This window comes from Urocitellus parryii, chromosome 2 (assembly GCF_045843805.1).
Source record: "Urocitellus parryii isolate mUroPar1 chromosome 2, mUroPar1.hap1, whole genome shotgun sequence".
Classification (NCBI taxonomy): domain Eukaryota; kingdom Metazoa; phylum Chordata; class Mammalia; order Rodentia; family Sciuridae; genus Urocitellus; species Urocitellus parryii.
Window position 1 is genome coordinate 79,785,008 of NC_135532.1, and position 10,509 is coordinate 79,795,516.

The following is a 10,509-nucleotide window of genomic DNA, read 5'->3' on the forward strand; positions in this document are numbered from 1 at the left end:
CCACCTCCCACAAAGTCTCAGAGCATGGACACAATGCAGTTAAATTCTTTTCCAGGATATAACATGGGTGAATTTTAATCATTCTATGAGATCAAAACCTCATCAGCTTGGTCTTTATCATTTATAGGTTAGAAGGAAGAGGACAGTCATGGAGAAAGGAAAGGAATGAAGAAATTGAGGATGAAAGAGTAGCAGGACTTCTGGCTGCATGGCTGCTGGATCCATCTTTGAGGAAGACAGTTCTCGTAAAACTTGTTTGCAGCAAGGGAAAAGAGACAGAGATGGCAGGATTCACATTTCTATTCCAAGAATGAGTAGGAATATGTGTCCAAAGCAGTTCGGACAATTAAAAGGGTTTAACATCTGTACTAAGAATGATAATACTTTCTATGCCTGCATGTAATTTCTCTGACATCTAATAATTCAGAACAGAGAGAAGAATCATACTGAAGTAAAACAAAACAGAACAGAGAGTTGGCTATCTGAGAAGTGGCAGTGTCCAGTTTGAGGGCCTATAGAAATGAAGATTGCCTCCCTTACTGCTTTTTATGCTTGCTTTGGGGATGAGATAGGTAGAATAATGTCCCCTCCACCTCCAGAGACATCCAAATCCCAACCTGCAGAACTGTCAATATGTTGGGTTACTTAGCAAAGCAGGAATTAAGGTCTTTGATCAACTGAAATTAAGATAGGAAGGTTACCACTGTGCACCCAAGGTAATCACAAATGTTCTTCAAAATGATAAAGGGAGGCAGGATAGGAGGTTGAATGTATAACATGAGAAGGGCTAAGCCAGCCATTGCAGGTTTTCAAGATGGAGAAGGACCCCATGTCAAGGAATTCAGTGGCTTCTAGGAGCAAGAAAATCAACGAAGTGGATGCTTCCCTTGTTGGGTGTGCGGGAGACTCCCCACTGAAGTTTCCTTCTTGCCAGAACATCATGGAATCCCTTACCCCTCTCCCTCCTCTCTGAAGAGCACCAAATTCAAAAGTTTTCTCAACTAATCCCCACTGGACACAGTGTCCACTCACTGTTCCTGAGTCACCCTGCCAATCAGCACCCACCACGTCGCCCTTCTTAAGCTGAAGCTTGCAAGCTCTCAGCTCTCTGCCCTCTTCCTCTTCTTTCTCTCCCCTCTCTGCTCTCTTTCTCTTTCTCTCTGCACTCCTCCTCCTCTCCTCTCTCTGCCTCTCCTTTCTTCCCCTTTGGGCAGCCCCTCAATAAAATCTCTTGGTTGAGTCTCTGTCTCAGGTGAGTCACTTGCCTTTCATTCCTTGAGTCTCCAGAAGGAACCAGCCCTGCAGACACTAAGCAGCCCAGTGAGACTCAGTATGGGCTTCTGACCTCTACAACTGTAAGATTCATATTTGTATTGTTTTGTGTCACCAAGTGTGTTAGTCTGCTTTCCATTAAGTGACAAAAGAGCTGAGATAATCAACTTATAAGGAGGAAAGGCTTATTTTGGATCACAGTTTCAGAGGTTTCAACCCATGGTCAATTGGCTCCATTGCCTTTGGGCCTGTGATGAGGTAGCACATTATAGTAGGAGTGCATGGTAGAGAAAAGCTGCTCACCTATGGCAACCAGGAAGCAAAGAGAAACAGACAGTAGGAAGTTGGGGTCCCAATTGCAGCAGTCTGGCTGGGCATGAATAACCGAGCCGCCACAAAGCCTTGTAGGTTCAAATAGCAACTACTTTATTTCAACTCTCGCTGGCACTGCATGCACGCTTTCCCGCCAACGCCACCCACGCGGCCCTTCCAGAAACCCCCATACCGGAAATCCCTCCTCCGGCACTTCCCCAACCAATGGGAACTCTCCGGGAATCCCCACGAGAACTCCAAAGTAGCAGGAGCCCCTAGGCCTCAAGAGCCGCCTGCCCCACCTCCTAAAGCTTCTACCACTTCCCAATAATGCCATGGGCTGGGGCCACACCTTTAAACATTTAGGTCTTTGGGGGACATTCAAGATCCAACCCATAGCACTAAATGTGTAGTGATTTGTAACAGCAGCAACAGAAAACTCATACAGATGACAATTCTGTCTTCCCCTGCCATTCCATTTCACTCTCTCTTTATTATGGTAGGACTATTGCCAAACAACAGCTGGATATTCTAGTCACCACTTTTTTTTTTTATAGGCAGATCTGGTGATTTGTTTATTTCTATGAACACTTGATTCTACAATACAGTTCACAGAATAAATAGAGGCACACGGTTATAATTTCCACCACAGTCTGCTGTTGAGGGAGATTCGGTGTGAGGATGGGTGCTGGGGGTGTGTCTGGGTCCTGTGGTAACTGGAGGCCTCATGATGAACTGAACAGGGATTCCACCTGCCAAGATCTGACCAAGGCCTGAAGATCAAGGCTCTTGGTGGGAGAGTCATAACAAGCCAAATTCGAGGAACAATCAATGCTTTTAATTCACCGCAGTCCCAGGGTGGGTGTGAGTCTACCTACACCCAGGGGTGCAGGTGAGTCTGATCTACTACCTACAGGGGAGTGCAGGCCTTCCCCAGCACTCAGTCCACTCCCCAGGAAGGTCTCGAGGCTGGATATATCTGCCCCTTGACCTGGAGTGAGTGACAAATACAACTTACAAGGTTACTATTACATCAGTTTCTTTCTTGACTATGCCACAAAGGGATTCTGTCTGATAGACCCTAAGGACAGAGAGACACAAATGGAGATTGGATTATATGCCCTAACTCAGGTAAGGAACATGACTTGTAAAGTCAAGAAAGAAGAAAACAACACTCTTACCAGATCCTTCACAGGGGAAATAAGAGACACAAAGAGGAGTCTGATCAGACAAAGTGGGAGCCTGGAGCCAGGATTCAAACTGCACTGAATGAGGGTCTCATGTACAGAGAAGTTCTAGCCCGACTTTCACAGGGTCACTGTACTGTCTATCTTGTTCCTCATTTTGCCAGGGCAGCACCCAGCATTGGCCCTAAGTGGGGGCTAGGGTCATGTGCCCCAAACATAGGCAGAATGAGGAGATTCTGAATCACTTGGCAGTAAATGGAGTGAAGGCTGCAGCCAGTCTGTACTGGGTAACCCCAGGTCTCAGGAAAGGAAATGTCGGCAAGTAAGAAAACACAGCTCCTGCCTTCAGCAAATAAGCATCAGGAAAAGACAGAACTGCTTAACCACTGCGGGGTCTTCGGGCCAAAATCCTTAGCACTTTCTGTGACCAAATTGCTGATTGGCAGGTGATGGGGCACATTACAGGCTTCGGCTCCGTGGTCATCCTCATCTCATCTGAGATCTGGTTTATTCTGTTCATCTCAGGTGGTCACGGGCTTTACTGACACTCTTCCAGCTGTGCCCACTGCCCCATCAAACAGTGAGTTTTCTGGTGGACTCGGAGGCACTCTGGACCCGCTGAACCACCGCGGAACACTTCTCCCTCTGCAGCAGCTTATTGTTCTCAAATAGACCTTGGTTGCTGGGTATTCCATGAAAATCATCAGGGAAAGTCAGCAGGCCAAAACCATCCACTCTGCCATTTTTAAATTCCCCCTCAAAGGTAATGTGGTCATGCTGAATGAAGACTCCGACGCCATTAAACTTGCCCTGGGCAAACTCCCCCTCATACCCTGAACCATCTGAAAAGGTCAGTACCCCAAAGACATTAAAGAGCCCATTCTCCAAAATGACCCAGAGAGGTGCCACCATCTGCAAACAGCAGTTGACCAAAACCATGCCTGCGGCCCTCCTTCCACTCGCCACGGTATTCCTCCCCACTAGAGTAGGTGAAAGTGTAAGGGTCCGGCGAACGTCGGAGGAAGAGACCACCAAGAGACCGACTCATGCAACAGCAAAAGGGGGTTTATTGAGAATCCAGGGCGCTGGGGCTCCATGCTCACTCAAGAAGGGAGAGCAGCCCAGAGCCCTGAGCAGGGGTTGAGCAGTGCTTAAGTACACTTTTTTAGGGAGGGCAGGGACTTTACATACATCACAGTCTCCTTTAACAAATCACCATACACCGCAGGAAAATCAAACAACAACTCTCCTACATGATTAGTCCATTCATTGGCGGGAACAGGTCGGGCGGGGGTGATAGGTCAATCCTAAGGAGGGGATACATTCAAACTGATTGGTTTGGGCCCTGAATGCCTACGTGCCAAACTGCACAGGGTCCAGGTTATTTAACAACTAAATGGTCAGTACTGGGCATTGTCTTAACTGCCTCAGGAATCTCAGGTTCTGTGTGCAGTTCAGAAACTTTACAATACCTAGTCCTTTACATTTTAACTCAGGCTTTGCAGCTTAGAAACTTTACCCTTTCAAAAGAACCTTTGGTCAGGGTCATGGTGACAGCTTACAGTAGAAAAAGATGAAATCTGGGTTTGCTCTCCAGCCCCGCAGGTTCTTCTGTTCACACAGTTCTGTCCTTCCCTCCAGACGCAGCCCCTCATGCTCTGACCGCTAACCCGGGTGCTGCGCACTCTCCCGAGACTCGAGTGGTCTAAACTCGAGTGCTGGGCTTGGTACCCTCCCCAGGCAGCAGCCCTCAGGTCAGGGCATCAGGATGAAGCCGCGCTGCCCAGCCCACGTCATCTGCTTGGCTCCTCTGTCCCTACCTGGCTCACCATTCTCTCGCGGCCCCCTCTCACCGGTGCTGCCAGCAAAAAGGGGCTTGGCCTTTCAGGACTACTGTCCCGCCCCGACGTGGGGCTTCGGTGGCCGAGACCTCTAGTCACCACTTTTGATCTTTTGCCAACTGTAGCTTCTTAAAACCTGAGCAGTTCTGGACTCTGCTCTGACCCAAAGGCTTGTCTGCCATGGAGTAGATCCAGAGGTGCCACTCTGTCCAGATCGTTAGAGCCAACTTGAAGACAGTCTTATTAAAGAGATTGTGTCGTCAGAGGGAGCCTGGCTTGTGGTGCTTGAAGGTCTTTAAGAAAAATAATGCACCAGCACAAATATAAAATCAGGAATAAAGATAAATGTTTATTTGGAAATTAATGTAGTGAGGAGTGATAATGATTTAGGATGCCTCTGGTACTCCACCTGCAGGAAGGGAAGTGTGAATGGGGAGTCAAGTGAAAAATTTGAGTTGAACCCCTTGCTGTTAAATATTTTTATTTTTATTTTTTTGAAAAATAAAAAAAAAACACATCTGTTGAATATATTGCTACCACCCCCTTGAAGGCCTGGAAAGAGCCCAGGTAAGTGAGATACTTGAAACTCAAGCTTATTAGCTTTCAGGTAAACCCTTCTATGAGAGGGCAGAAGGGAAGTGGGTGGGAGGCAGAGGTACCATGGACATTGCCAATCATAATAGACAATCCTTTGGTGGGTAGAGTTGAAAAAAAACCTTTCTCATATCTGTAAGTGACTCCTCTGTACCCACAGGTTTGGTTCCAGGAAACTCCCTCCCCATGACACCAAATTTTCAGGATGCTCAAGTCCCTTGTATAAAATAATATAGTATTTATAGAACCTATGTGTTGGGAAAAGTATAAATGGCAGCCGTACCCCAGAGAAAAAACCCCAACATGGCACCTAAGGACCTCTTCTTCCTACCTTCTTCTTTTCTGCAGTGGCGCGAAAAGTTCCCGCCTTTGTGAACTCTCCCACCGGCGCCAATTTCAAATCTCGCTGGTGGGGAACCTTATCCCCAATAAGAACTAATTCCTGGGCTCCGGAGCTGATATCTGGAAGAACTTGCCAATAAACGGGGTGGCCTGCCATTTATCTAAGCCCTACCATCTCCCCCTTAGTTCTATATAAGCACACAGCTTTTTGCAATAAAATTGGAATTCTCCCGGCGAAGTGTCTTTGCATGGGGAATTCTTTCACTAGGCACATCCTTCGGTATATGATAAATCATTTCTAGGTGACATGTAATGTTTAGTGAAATGTAAATGCTATGGATATAGTTGTTATATTGTATTGTTTGGGAAATCATGACAAGAAAATAGTTTGTAAATGTTTAGTATCGATGTAATTTTTGGAAGTGGGTTTTCTAAGCAAAAGCAAATTTAAGCAGGAGATGTGCAATGATAAAAGTTCCATGTCAATGTAAATATCAACACATCTCTTCTTCAATAGGCCCAGAGCCCTGAGGTTGACTTTCTTAAGAATCGCCAATAGTGTTTGGAGTCTGTCACCCTGATTACTTCTCTTGAAAATGGGGACATCATAACTTGGTTGAGCTGGAGGTTCAAGGTCCTATTTAGGTTGTAACAATATCCATGCACTAATCTCACACTCTTGTCCAGCAGACACTCCCTCCAGACGACTCCTTGTCACTTAAGTTTTTATTATCAATGTATCACTAGGACTCCTGGAGGCCAGGGGTTCTAAAGTATAACATCGAAGAATGAACATGGGGCTGGGGATGTAGCTCAGTGGTAGAGTACTCAGTACTACAAAAAAAAAAAAAAAGAAAAAGAAAAAAGAAAAAACGAATGAACATTTCACCAGAAGTCCAGACCTTAGAGGGGGCAGCAAAGCACAAATCCCACGACACCAGTTGGCCTGGAGGTACATTTCCCTAGAGAGAGGCCACTCCTGTAATTCCATTGCTTTGGGGACTCAGGCTCAAGGTTGTCAAGCCTTTTGTCTTTCAAGAGTAGGGTAAATCCTTTTTTTTTTTTTTTCTTTTTGTGATGCTGGGGATTGAACTCAGAGCCTTGTGCATTCGAGGCAAGCACTCTACCAACTGAGCCATACAAATAACCCAATCAATAAATGGGCCAAGGACCTGAACAGACACTTCTCAGAAGATGATATATAATCAATCAACAAATATATGAAAAAGTGTTCATTATCACAAGCAATTGGAGAAATGCAAATCAAAACTACTCTAAGATTTCATCTCACTCCAGTCAAAATGGCAGCTATTATGAAGACAAACAACAATAAGTATAGGCAAGGAAGTGGGGAAAAAGGTTCACTCATACATTGCTGGTGGGACTGCAAATTGGTGTAGCCAATATGGAAAGCAGTATGGAGATTTCTTGGAAAATTGGGAATGGAACCACCATTTGACCCATCTATCCCTCTTCTTGGTCTATACCCAAAGGACTTAAAAACAGCATATACAGGGACACAGCCACATCAATGTTTATAGCAGCACAATTCACAATAGCTAAACTGTGGAACCAACATAGATGCCCTTTAGTAGATGAATGGATAAAAAAATGTGGCATATATGCACAATAGAATATTACTCATCACTAAAAGAGAATAAAATCATGGCATTTGCAGGTAAATGTATGGAGTTAGAGAATATAATGCTAAGTGAAATTAGCCAATCCCAAAAAACCAAATGCCGAATGTTTTCTCTGATATGAGGAGGCTGATTCATAGTGGTGTAGGGAGAGGGAGCATGGGAGGAATAGATGAACTCTAGATAGGGCAGAGGTGTGGGAGGGGAAGGGAGGAGGCATGGGGTTAGAAATGATGGTGGAATGTGATGGACATTATTATCCAAAATACATGTATGAAGACACGAATTGGTGTGAATATACTGTGCATACAACCAGAGATATGAAAAATTGTGCTCTATACATGTAATAAGAATTGTAATGCATTCCGCTGTCATATATAAATTTAAAAAATTAATTTAAAAAATGAGTAGGGTAAATCCAGGGCTGGAGCTGTGGCTCAGTGGTAGAGTGCTTGCCCAGCATGTGAGGCACTGGGTTCGATTCTCAGCACTCCATATAAATAAATAAAATAAAGGTCTATTGACAACTAAACAATAATAAAAAAAGAAAGAAAGAAAACAATTTGCTTTAAAAAAAGAGTTGGGTAAATTCTCAGACCTTGAGAAATCTGTGTTCTTTGGGGTCCTGGCAGCAATATTTCATTGAATTACTAAAGCAGAACTCAATAGAGAGATTCTTTTTTTTTTCAGACAGGTGTCCATATATTACCCAGGCTCAGAGAGGTCATCTTAGGCATATAGCTGTCCTTTCCTTCCTTTCAGCAGTCACTTATGGTGGTGGTGGCGGGGAAGCAATTGTGGTGCTGACAGAGCTGAGAGCTGTCTCTGGAATGGAGATCTCCACTAATATATAGGTAAGTACTCTGTTCTGGGTGCATCCTACAGCTATAGTTAAGCCTTAGGAAGACTGCAATGCTGACCAACAACCCAACTTCTAACATAGTGCACCCCAGCAAGAACCACCCAGGGAAGTACCTCCATTCCCATGAAAATGACATGGGATAATACATATTCATTATGATTGAAAGGCACTAAGTTTTCAGTAATTAGTTATGCAGCAATAGATAACCATAAGCCATGGAAAAGTCAACATGGCATCAGAGGTAGACAATACCTGGAAGGGTACAAAGTGACCCTTTTCTTGGGAGATCAGGTTGATCAGGGAGTGGAAACAAGAAACCTCTTGGAACCAGATCAAGCAGATCCTTCTGCTGGAAGGAGTTCCGTTCCCTTCTCCAGGGCTTTGGCGTCATGCTCTCCTTTTTCCTTTGGTCAGAGGAGTCTCCCAAAGTGCTGAAGTCAACAGAATTGGCTTCCAGCTCCTCTAGCCTGGGAGCAGAGGTGGACTGAGATGGGCAAACCAGTTTAGTCCGAGAGAGCCTCTGGAGGCACCAGTTCCTGCCCTTCCCCCAGTTGTCTTCTCCTCCCCCACCTGTCTGTTCCCCAGCTCTGGATCCACCACAAGGCCCCAGCCCCCAGTTTGGTGAGGAAGGGAGGAGGCAGGTCCAGGACAATTGAAATTGTCAGGAGAGCGGTGGCTGCTCTATCTGCCAACATTTACCCCACTGACTTCGTGTCTTTTAGCCCCATTCACGCTTCTTCCATTTTCGGGTGCAAAAAGACGTTTCTTTCAATTGGGTGCAGCTGCGCATGCCTGTAATCCCAGAGGCTTGGGAGGCTGAGGCAGGAGGATCATGAGTTCAAAGCCAGCTTCAGCAAAAGTGAGGCACTAAGCAACTCAGTGAGACCCTGTCTGTAAATAAAATACAAAATAGGGCTGGGGATGTGGCTCAGTGGTTGAGTGCTTCTGAGTTCAATCCCCAGTACCCCCCAAACAAACAAAACATTCCTTTCAAGTTTGCAGCAGCTTTGGGTATGGTTCAAAAGAACAGCTGGGTGCATTTTCTGTTGGGGACACCACGGATGAGGTGGGTGAGAGTGACACAAATGGTTACTTCCATGGCTTCTCTGTAGAATCATTCACAAGGAAGAGTGTGTTATTGGGATATACGAGGTGAGAGTGATCTTTTTCTTGTGAGCTCAGGTTGACTAGGGAATGGAAAAAAGAAACTTCATGAACCAGACTGAGAGATTCCTCTGCTAGAAGGCGCTTGCCCCCTTATTTTGCTCGTCTTTCACTTGGCTTCTGGGATGTCACATTCTCTTGGTTTTCCTCTTAGATCATGACTGCTTCTTAGTTACCTTTGCTGGGTGGTCTTCATGGTAACCTTGGACCACATGCCCTAATGTAGCATCCTTCTGCATCAAATCAGGGTTACTTCTGTGAAATCCATAGAAAGGATTCAGCAGATATAATGGTGAGTGGCTCTTAAGACTAGGTCAAGAAAGGGTTTGCAGCCTTATTCTCTTGGTTTGGTGCTTTAGGGAAAACCAGCTACATGTAGCCCTATGGAGATGCCTTCATGAAGGGGATCCAACCACCAACAGCCAGCACCAACTTGTTAGTCACAAAAGAGAGACACTTTTTGGCCCATGGTGGTGCCCAACCTGCAGGTGGAGCCAGACTCACTAATCTTGCAGCTGCTCAGAGACCTGGAGGAGCTGGAAGTGAATGTCTGAGTGGAGAAGGGCTGGCTCTCCCTGGAAAAGCTCGCTATGTAATAGGTGCCAAGTCAGTAGGGCCCTTGCAGTATGCCTCTCTCATGGAGTCCCAGGTCTGTATGTGTGTATGCTAGTAAGACCCTGGAAGGACTTCAGACATTCAGGGTGGTGAGAGTCGATGCCCAGACTCCAAAGGAGCTGGGGCCCTGTGAATCAGCTTTTGCACAGGCAAAAAGTCCCTTACCAAAACTCCAGAGCCAGAGCTCTCTGAAGCCCCACAGGACCCCTGGACTGGTTTGGGATCCTGGTTCTTCACAGTCTGTGGCAGGCCGAAGCCAGCTCCCAGGAATTGACTGGGGTGAAAGCCAGCTCCCATGCCCCAGGAGAAACTTCAGCACCTGGAGCCTGGGGCTGCCTGATCTGTGTCCATGGAGGCAGGAACTCAGCACAGCTGTTCATGGATTTGGCTGCCTTTTCTCAGGCATTCTTCCTTCACAATTAGCCCCTGTTTCAACCTCCCCTCCAGCTAATGCCCCCTCCTTAAAATGTCCTTGGTCTTCATGTTTTCGATTTTGTCAGGTGTGAAGTTCAAAGTTTTTAATCCTATATTCGTAATATGAGCTATAGATATTTCTTCCTAAACTGAGTAATACTGAAAGCCACTTTCTTTGGAACCACTTCTAGGCCCATGTTCTCATAGGACACCCTCTCCCAGGGGACAGGTACAAGGCTGTTTATGTTAATGAACGATTAAACAGC

At 45.8% G+C, this 10,509-nt stretch overlaps 2 pseudogenes; one reads left to right on the forward strand and one right to left on the reverse strand.

The window, feature by feature from the left end:
• Positions 1–3,344: 3,344 nt before the first annotated feature.
• Positions 3,345–4,320, reverse strand: LOC113187220 (MORN repeat-containing protein 4 pseudogene; annotated as a pseudogene).
• Positions 4,321–9,681: 5,361 nt separating this feature from the next.
• LOC113187176 (vacuolar ATPase assembly protein VMA22 pseudogene) lies at positions 9,682–10,169 on the forward strand (annotated as a pseudogene).
• Positions 10,170–10,509: the final 340 nt, after the last annotated feature.